Genomic DNA, 11228 nt, shown 5'->3' on the forward strand with positions numbered 1-11228 from the left:
ACCTAGAGCATGGTATGAAAGGCTAAGCAAATTTCTACTAAAAATGGTTTCTCAAGAGGCAATGTGGATACAACTCTATTTATTAAAAGAAACCAAAATGATATGCTAATATATACAAATTTATGTTGATGACATAATTTTTGGGTCTACTAATGAATCCCTTTGTCAAGACTTTGCTAAGCTTATGCAGGGAGAGTTCGAGATGAGCATGATGGGAGAACTCACCTTCTTCCTCGGACTCCAAATCAAACAATCAAAAGAGGGAATCTCCATCACCCAAAGCAAGTATACCAAGGAACTACTCAAAAGATTTGGAATGGAGAACTGCAAACCAATTGGCACACCAATGAGTCCCTCATGTAAGCTTGACAAGGATGATGAAGGTAAAAGCGTAGACTTAAAATACTATAGAGGTATGATTGGCTCATTATTATATTTAACTGCAAGTAGGCCTGATGTCATGTTTAGTGTTTGCTTATGTGCAAGATATCAATCTAATCCTAAGGAATCTCATTTGAATGCTGTTAAAAGAATCCTTAGATACTTAATGGTACACAAACTATAGGTTATGGTACTCTAAGGACTCACAAATTAATTTGTTAGGATATTCTGATGCTGATTTTGCTGGATGTAATTAGATAGAAAAAGCACAAGTGAAACTTGCCAATTTCTTGGAGTTAACCTAATCTCATGGTTTAGCAAGAAATAAAATTCGGTGGCACTGTCTACGGCTGAGGCCGAATACATTGCAGCCGGAAGTTGTTGTGCTCAAATCTTGTGGATTAAGCAACAACTCGAAGATTTTGGAATCAAACTTAATGAAACACCAATAAATGTGATAATACAAGTGCTATAAATCTATCTAAAAATCCAATACAACACTCAAGATCTAACATATTGAGATAAGACATCATTTCATAAGAGAACATGTTCAAACAAAAATATAATTCTTGAATATGTTTGCACTGAAAATCAATTAGCCGATATCTTTACAAAGGCCCTTAGTGAGGAAAGATTCTGTGAAATTAGGAGAAATCTAGGAATTCTAGATCCATTTATCTGAAATTTCTCAAGAATAGATGTCAAAAAACTCTTAGAGCTCAATTTTCAACATCTATCCTGGTTCCAAAGCTCAGTTTTATCACTCTAAAAACTTATCATTGAGCAAAATTCTTTCTCCTAAAATTTTGAATTTTTCTGGAATTTATTTGCATTTTTCCTGATTTTCTGAACTTCATGAGTCGACCCCCATGAGTCGACTCAATGGCAAACTTGTAAATCCCACCAACTTCCATCGGGTTCATTGTTTTTAACGGGAAACCTTGTTTATGAGACGACTCATCTTCTCGTCATCTTCCTTCCGAAAGCCGTCCTCTCCAACTCTTTTTGCTCCAAATCCAAGGATCAATTCTGAGGCAATTCTCCCTCCTCCTCTCCACCAAAAATCGCTTCCTTGAAAAGAATTTTTCTGTGCTTTCTCGCAGTATTAGGCGCGGGTGGAACGTGCCCTAGAACTTCACCGTTCATTCAAAATCCACTTCTTTTCTCCACCAAAATTCTTCTTTACTCTTTTGTGATCCCTCCTCCACTGAATTCAAGTCTTCTTGTCTGCTACCTTATTGGATATGGCTCCAAAGATGAAACTTCCCAAAGAAGGAAATCAATCCGAGAGCCTGAGGAAATTGTCCGAAAGAAAAGGCATGCTCAGTCTTCCACTGTTCCCAATCCAGTTTCAGTACCTGCTCAAGGTCCCTCTCAACCCTCCATAAGCCCCAGTGTAAATCTTCTTTCTGATAGAAAAGTAGAAACCGGGAAAATATAGATTTTCGGTTCTTTGAGAAAGAAGGCTTTACTTTTGCTACCAAGATCAAAAATCAAGGATGGAAACTTTATTGCTCTCTTAAGGAAGTCACCTATGTTGATCTAGTCAGAGAGTTCTACCAGAACCTAAATTATGGAAATAGGTCTGTGACTTCAACTGTAAAGGAGATTGACATCTGTTTGGATTCTAGGATATTGGGAGAGATACTTCAGTTGCCTAGTGAAGGATACTCATATATGGAACTCCCAATTAAAGAAGAAGGGATCAGAATTATCTTAGGAGAAGATTTTTCAGGAAGTTTAAACAAATTGGAAGCAAAGCTACTGTCCATTGAGATGAGGGTCCTGCATCAGATTGTGACAAACTATTCTTTCCTAGGAGTGGTAGACATGACTTACTATCTGGCAGAGATGTATGTGTCATGTTTCATATCATCACTCAGACCCCCCTAAACCTCCCTACACTTATGATAGAGGCCATGAGAGAAACTTTGAACAGATCCAAGGCACACTTGCCTTATGGTATGGCCCTTACTAGAGTTTTTAGGAGGTTTGGAGTTAACTGTGAGGAGGAGACACCTACCAAGCTCTCACATGTGGACACTTTCAACCAACACAGCCTGCATCGAATGGGAATTACAAAGACTGTTGGTGGTTGGATCAAGGGCTCTGAAGAAAGAGCTGAGGAGAGAGCTGAGGAAAGAGCTGAAGACAGAACTGAAGGCAGAGTAGAAGAAGAAGGTCCATCTTCTCCTGTACATGATTTCAGGGCAGCTTCACCAGATACCCAGTTCATTCATGATACTGAGGCTGGCCCTTCTGAGTTTACTAGGATGCCCACACCAGTGTATCTGCCAGAGAGCAGAGCACTGAACGTCCTTGATTCTATCAGACTCATGGTATCAGCCCTAGCATCTCAGCATTCTCAGCCACCTAGTTCATCTCGTTCTCCTGCTCGTGCCATCACCTCCACTCATGGCAGAGGCAGACGGGGTAGAGGACGCACTTCTGATCCATCATCTCCTCACCCTATATCTGATGACTCTGATCATTGACTTATCTAGATCTTAGGAGTTAGTATCTTGTTCTAGGATCTATACCTTGGGGCCATGTATTGACATTTAGCTGGTTGAATTTTATGAAACAATTATGATATTAATGGAATCATCTTTTTCTATATTTCTACCTCTTTGTAATGATTATATTCTGGTTATATTTCAATCTCCGATACATCTATTGAAATATTATCTTCTCCTTGTTGTTGTTTGTTATTGATAATTGCTATATTAAGGGGGAGCAAACATCCTTGAAAAACTCTAAAGAGGAAGAAATTAAAGAATATTTTCAGAAAAGGAAAAGAAAGAGTTAACTATGTTTGATGATGTCAAAAAGGGGGAGAAATTAAAATTAAACAAAAATTGAAATTAGACAAAAAGCAAAACCCTAAATTATGAGAAAAAGGGGGAGAAATTAAATTAAAACAAATATTGAAGAAATTAAACAAATATTGGAGAAATTAGACAAAAACAAGGATTGAAAGATTAAACAAAACTTTGAGAAATTTTGGTATCGAAATTTGGTATCAGACAGAGAAATTTGGTATTAGACAGAACTTTAATCCATCAAAAGCAAAATCATGAGTACAATACAAATAAGTATTTTTTATATATATGCTCTGATATTCAAACTTGCTTTTGAAATTTTACTCACCTTGAGACATCAATAAGAAATTTGTTTTACTCTGATACATCCTACAATTTCTTTCAACTTGATCTGATACATGATAACATTTGATCCGATACAGTGTGAAGGTTTCTCTAAAATATTATAACATTTGCTCTAATACTGTATGAAATTTTCTCTGATACATTTAAAAAAAAAAAAAAAAAAAAAAAAAAAAAATTTCTTGCTCTGATACATTATAAAATCTTTTCTGATATCATTGTAAAAATTATTTTTGCTCTGATACATAGAAAAAGTTATTTATCTTCTCTTGCTCTGAAATATCTTGAACTCAAAATGATCTAATACCCTTTTCAAATCTTTAAGAAAATGGACAAACTATTTTTGCATTTATATTACATGCCCAAAGAATCATACTCTTTTCAAGCATATACACCCATAATGGATTCTTTTGAAATTAATGCATTAACATAAATATTTTTGTTCATATGTTTTGTCATCATCAAAAAGGGGGAGATTGTTGCTCCTAGATTAATTTTGATGATTACAAAGCAGATTGAAGGGATACAATCAATTGAAAAAGTCCTTGTGCTCTTCAAGGGCAAAATCGTAATTTCACTAAAATCCTGATTTGATAGTACCATTTGGTAGAACAAATGATTTGAAATCTATTGATGAAAATTTTATTGTGTTTGGACTAATATTATTGAAGTTATGAAGGTTTGAAGTGCATGAGTCGACTCATGAGTCAACTCATGGCACTATGAGCTGAATGGCACGAAAAAATTCCCATGGCACGCTGGATTTTTGGCTTGGCACGACCTGTGAGTCGACTCATGAGTCGACCCACAAGGCATGAGTCGACTCATGAGTCGACCTCTGCTGATTTGAGCCGAAAAATCCAGAAATCAGATCTTCTGGTCTGTTGCAACAGAAGTCGACTCATGAGTCGACTCCTGAAGCATGAGTCGACTCATGAGTCGACCCCTGCGACGGGAAATGTCAGCAACGGCTATTTTTTTGCCCATTTTAATTGCCATTTATGCTTCCTAAAAATCCTCTAACGGCTCTTTATCTGCCTAAATTGTTTTCTCTTGCTACTAATGCCATAAAATGCTTAAAATGGTGAAAGGAAATTGCAGATTAAATAGCAGATCAAATTGCAAAGAAAAAGTGGTGGAAATCGGGAGATCAAACGTGAGATCAAAAGAGAAGAAAGGATCCTAAATCTGAGATCAACGAAATATTCAAGAAGAAGAGAGAGGATCCACAATATTCAAGAGAGTTTGTGAAAAAGAAAAGCAAGAGCATTCAAAGAGAGAATCTTTCAAGTCGATTGTTTTCAACCTTGATCTAGTGATCGTTCAAAGCTTTCAAGAGATCTTCAATCAACAATCAACCTCTTCTCAAGCGTTCAACTGTTCATTCATCTTGAGAAAATCTGAAAAAGGGGTTCTTCATTTGAGTAAAGCTTTTATTGTTATATTTGCTCATTTAAGGAGCTGTTTTTGTATTCATCTGTGCTCTAAATATTCTTACTCTTTGTGAGTTTTTGCTCTTGTTTTTGGAGGATTTCCAAAACAAGGAAAGGTTAATCCGAACCTGAAATCGGAGTGTTTTGGGTTTGCTTGTACCCGGGAAACAAGTGTTCTAGCTTGGGATAGCTAGGGTCGGAGTTTCCGACGTCTTGTTTTCTAGCTTGGGATAGCTAGTGTTGGAGTTTCCGACGTTTTGTATTCGGGTTGAATACAAAGGATAGTGGATTAAAATTCTCAAGTGGGATCTTGGGGAGTGGACGTAGGTGCAAGGTTAGCACCGAACCACTATAAATCCTTGTGTTTGTGGTGTGCTTTATCGCTTTATCTTATTTCTTTATTATATCCTTGCAATACTGCTTTAGTTAACTAATATTGATTTAAAGCCATTGTTTTGTTCTTCATAAGTTATCTGTTGGGCTTAAAATTTTTAGAAACCCAATTCACCCCCCCTCTTGGGTTGCATAGCTGGGCAACAATGATAGTGAAGATACCATTTATAAAATTTAATCTATAATAATTAAAGAATATTATATAAGCAAATAACTTATGTTGACTCATACAATTAAATAAGATCTTTAGATTTAATTGTGCCTCCCATTATTTTATCGAACATCATAACCCTCAACTATGATGAACGAGAAATATTTCATATTTATCTTAGTGGGATTGAGATCCTAATTCCTTATAATGATTTGTATTAACACAACAAACCCTTATGAGTTCATAGGTAGAAAACTCTTTCCAATTGCATCTCATGCAATTTTCAATATTATATCTTGGCGTCTAAGATATTATTAGCCTTGTGTTAACACAACAAGCTATAATGTTTTAGTTAAGTTAGGCTCTTCATTTCAATACAGTCAAATTCTAATATAACTGTCCTTGTGTTAATACAACAAAGTAGTACATTCAAAATTACTATAAGCATCTTCTATGCACCAGGATTATGTTATATCAATCCTTATGACAAGCCTTGTATTAACATAACAAACTAGCCATAGTTTATGATGTAACATTAACCTAGAATGAAAGAAGGCCCTTAGTAGTATTTTCAATATTAGAGTTTTTCAATATCAAGATCGCTTAATCAAATTGGTCAGGTAAGTAAGGTGGGGGTCCCCCGTTGCTTTTTTTGGATATCAATAAATTGGTCAGGTCAGACAATGGAACCAATTAAAGAACCACCTATAGCATTTTCCTAGACACCAATTGATCAATTGATCAAGAATTGGTTAACCTATAGTTGCATATCACTACCACTTAATATAATTTTTAATAAGAGCTTTAGTTTGGTCTCATGCACATTCTAACTATATAATACCAATTTATGTATCAGTATTAAAATATTCTATATGTGCAAGTGTAACATATGAACATTCATCATCCTATGACAACCTTGTAGCATAACCCTATTATGCTAGGATAATCTTATGTCAGGATGATGAAGTGGTGAATCATATATGCATCATTTCATATCATCATATGAAAGCATAATAGAAGATATAAATTATTTTATAGTATAAATCATACTATGCATCACATAAACATTATGTATATATGATTGAATCAAACAAGGCCAGCTCTGATACCACTGTAGGGTTTTAGGGTGGGCATGCACAACGGAAGCATAATGGATTTCAAAATTTAAATTAAAAAATTTTAAATATAAAATCTTTAAACCAGCATCTCCTTGATGATTAACAATTGATAAACACTTAATTTAAGTGTTTTTAAAGCAAAAAATTATATTTAATTTATCTTATTTATTAAGAATTTGATATCTTTTTTTATGTTTCACAGGAAAGGTGATCGCCGATACAAAGAGTCCGATTCGCAGATCAAAAAGACTCAAGTTTGAAGAAAATTGAACTTAAAATAAAATTAAAATAAAAGAAGGATGCATACGGTATTATAGAAAATGAAGATACTATACAAGGAATCCAAAAGGATATAGGCGTCATTTTAAAGAAATAAAAATTTCTTTTTGTAATTGGGAAACTTTTGTTTCTTGTTTCACGGGTGCTTTTCTCGTGAATGCGGGTGCGGGCATAGCGCGGGCAAGCACGGGCGCGGGTGCGAGCGGGACAGCGGTGCACGGATCGCGGCAGCAGATGCGCAGGCGATGCGTAGGCGACGCGCAGCGCGGGCGGAATGCAGACAACATGCAGATGGGTGCGGGCGCAGGTGCGACATTCGGACGCGCGGTCTTTAGTATTTTTTTCTTTAGTCCCATATCGAAAAATCATGTAAAACTCCTCCCTCCTAACACCTATAAAAAGGCTCTTGTACTCCTATTTGAGGGCATCCCAGAAATTCTTCTAGAGCCTTGCATAGAGGAAAAAAAAGGGACTACTTCATGAGCAGCTAAGCTAACAGTCTCGGGAGTGGAGAAGAAACTTTGTAACGACAAAGAGCGGATTTATTGTTCTAAACTTTCTTGTATTTCTTTATATGCAATAAAGATTATGCTTTTTATTTAAATTGTCATGAGTTCTTTATTTGCTCTCTTTCATATGCTTTTATTTATGCTTTTCTGTTAGATTAATATTAGGAACAATTTTTACTTTTCGAAGATGCGTCGTGATCTACGGATACGGGGCGTGCCGAGGAAAGAAGAGTTGTTTATCTAGTACTTTCCGAAGACGCACCGTGATCTATGGGTACGGGGCGTGTCGAGGAAAGATAAGTATTTTTTCTAAGATTAATCACATCAATTTAATTAAAAAAAAAGAGATACAACTCTGCTAGTACAAAATTAATTCAAAACTCTCGAGCTCTTTATTTTCTTATTACATCAATTTTAAGATAATTTATTTTCTAAATCAAAAACAATGCTTCTTTCTTTTATTTTGCAATCTCAACTTAGCCCAAGGTCCCTGAGGATACGATCTCGACTCATCCTACCTACGTAGTGAGTAGAGTTATTTTTGGTGCTATCAACGACTATGCATCAAATTTTGGCACCGTTGCCAGAGATCTTGGCACAGTTGAATTAAAAAATTAAAAAAAATAATAAAAAAAAAAAAAATATATATATATATATTAAAAGATAAAACTATAAATTTTAAAAAAAAAAAAAAGAAGCCACTGACATTTCATAACACTTAACTAAAATAGCGTAACCTCAAATATAAAAATTTCTAACTTGATTGGACACCTTGTTTCTTTGCATTGCATCTCCATAATTAATCTTAAGGGCAATAACCCATTAACCAGATAAGGTGGGGATTTGATCACCCTTCCTTGGCCCAAAAATCATATCCTTCATTTTGCATTAAACCAAGCCTTAATTTTAAAATCAACTAGACGTCAGCCCTAGAAATTTCGAGCTCAATAGGACAAGAAAGCTCTAGAGTTGAACCGAGTGCGGATTGGTTAATTGCTTGGTGTCTAAGGCAAGTGGTTAAAAAAAGTGATTTTTAATTGATTCCGTTGACTGACCTGGCCAACTTAGTTGGTGTCTAAGGAAAGCAACGAATAGGGAACCTCCCACATCTTACACTTACCTGGCCGAGTCAGTTAGTCAGTCTTGAGCTTGGAGTGCTCAAAGGCGGTCTTGGAAGTTAGGAGCTGTCTAGATCTAGGTTAACCCTAGGATAGAGAGTCTATGCTTGTTTAAGTTGATTGCAATTAACATCTAAACATTAACTAATTTCTCCCTTTTCATAGATTTAAGATTCTTAGGTTCTTCTCTTTAGATTTTCTTCACTCTTTTCTCACTTTATTATAAAAATATATATATATATTATAAAAATTAAAATTTTCTATATTTGCTCTAAAGTATAATTGAAAGGTGTATGCTTGGCCGTAGATCGTTACGACTAGAAATCCAATCTTTTGATCTAGAAATAGAAAGAACCTTTAGAGCCAACAGACGTAAAAATATGGATCGAAATTAGGAGAATGATCCACCCAGGCAATTGAAGGAGTACTTTACTCCTTCCACATATACCTACTCTCCTTGTATTCAAGTGCCCCCTGTGGAGGCCACCCAATATGAAATTAAGTCCAGTATAATCCAAATGTTACCTTCATTTTATGGACTTAGTAATGAGGACCCTTATAAACATCTTGAAGAATTTCTTGAGATATGCTCAACTGTCAAAATTCACAACTTCTCCGATGATGCTCTTAGGTTAAAATTATTCCCTTTCTCACTTAAGGACAAAGCCAAATACTGGCTACATACTTTGGATTCCATGACTATATCAACCTGGGACCAGCTGCAAGGAGAGTTTCTCAAGAAATTTTTCCTATAGGAAAAACTAATCAAATAAGGAAAGCCATAACTAGTTTTTTCCAATTAGATGGAGAAATATTTCATGAAACATGGGAGAGATTAAAGGACCTTATTAGAAAATGTCTCCACCATGCTATACCCAAGTGGCAATTAATCCAATATTTTTATGATGGACTATCTGAAAGACATCGATAAATGGTCAATGCATCATGCGGTGGGACATTCATGCTGAAAAATGAGAATGAGGCATGGCAACTATTTGAAATTTTAAGTGAAAATTTATTACATCATATGTCTGCCTCTATTAGAGATAAACCCATGTTAAACCCAAAGAGAGGTAGAATATATGAAGTAGGAAATGCCATAGATATCCATCATAAGGTAGATGAATTATCCCAAAAGTTAGATCGATTATTAAGTATAGGACAGTCACCTTCTCCATCCCGTCAGATACAAGATATATGTGCATTGTGTTCGAACCCCACTCATTGTGTGAATGATTGTCCGATTGCACCACAGTTTCCTGAATATGTACAAGAACAAGTCCATCAAGCCCAAACTACTCATAGATCAGAGAACAACCCCGATTCTAGTACGTACAATCCGGGATGGAGAAACCATCCGAATTTCTCATGAAAATCACAACCAGTGGTTTCTCCAGTGCAACAAAGATCAGGTTATCCGGATGCGACTTATAGGCATCCATCCCAGCTACAATACCAGAACCCTCCTCAACCCACTCCGAGTACTCATAGCTCAGCTTTCGAAGAAAAGGTACTGCAAGCACTTAAAGGACTAGAAATGAATACCCAACTCCTTCACTCCCATACGCAATCAATAGCAAAGCTAGAGACCCAGATAGGTCAGCTAGCAACAGCTTTCAGTAAGAGGAAAGAAGGCAAATTACCCAGTCAGCCTATTAATAACCCAAAAGGACAGTACATGGCTGAAAGCTCCATTGGTCTTGAAACTTTTTTCGAACATGCCAAATCGATTATAACCCTTAGAAGCGAAAAAATCTTAAATCAACCTGAAGTAATCCAATAACAAGAGCAACCAATTTCAACTACAACAGAAAAGAAGAAACTTGAAGAGAAGAAAGAACCTATTAACCCAGCACCTGCACCTAAAGCTCCATTTCCCAGTGCTTTAGAATCCTCTCTGCCTCTTGATAAGAAGGGTATAAAAATGAATAAAATGTTGAAACTGTTTAAACAGGTTCAGATAAACTTACCTCTTCTCGATGCCATTAAGCAAGTTCCAACCTATGCTAAATTTCTAAAGGACCTGTGTACACAGAAACAAAAATCAAAGGCATAAATACCAAGAAAAATCCACCTAACTGAGCAGGCTAGCTCAGTTTTCCAGCAAATTGCCCCACCCAAACTGAAAGATCCAGGTACCCCAATTATTTCTTGTGTCATAGGGGACCTCACGATTAAGAAGGCATTATTAGACTTGGGTGCAAGTGTCAACCTTCTCCCGAGCTCTGTATATGACCTATTTAGATTTGGAGAGTTAAAACCCACGACAGTGACCTTACAACTAGCAGACCGATCCATTAAGGTACCCCATGGAATGCTGGAAGACGTATTGGTGAAAATAGATGAATTTTACTTTCCTGTTACTTTCTTGTGTTGGATATGGAATCTGGCAGCAACCCCAACCAAATACCAATCATCCTAGGTAGACCCTTCTTAGCAACCACTAATGCTTGTATAAATTGTAGGATCAGAGTTATGGATGTATCTTTCAGAAATAAGAAGCTAAGGTTGTATATTTTTAATGCATCTTTGGGACCACCTGTGTACGACCATAATGAGATCAACTTGTTAGAAGAAGTTATAGAAGATAAAGCTCCTGCCTTGCTCAACTCAGATCCTTTACAGGCATGTCTAACACATTTTGGAATGGATAATTTTGATATTGATGGAGACAATGAAGAA

The 11228-nt window shown here is 36.1% G+C and overlaps 1 non-coding gene across 1 annotated transcript; it reads right to left on the reverse strand.

Annotated features, from left to right (window-relative positions):
• Positions 1–9313: 9313 nt before the first annotated feature.
• Positions 9314–9419, reverse strand: LOC140857710 (small nucleolar RNA R71). The gene has a single exon (XR_012141202.1). It is a non-coding gene; the product is annotated as a small nucleolar RNA R71 (small nucleolar RNA).
• Positions 9420–11228: the final 1809 nt, after the last annotated feature.

This window comes from Elaeis guineensis, chromosome 4 (assembly GCF_000442705.2).
Source record: "Elaeis guineensis isolate ETL-2024a chromosome 4, EG11, whole genome shotgun sequence".
Classification (NCBI taxonomy): Eukaryota; Viridiplantae; Streptophyta; class Magnoliopsida; order Arecales; family Arecaceae; genus Elaeis; species Elaeis guineensis.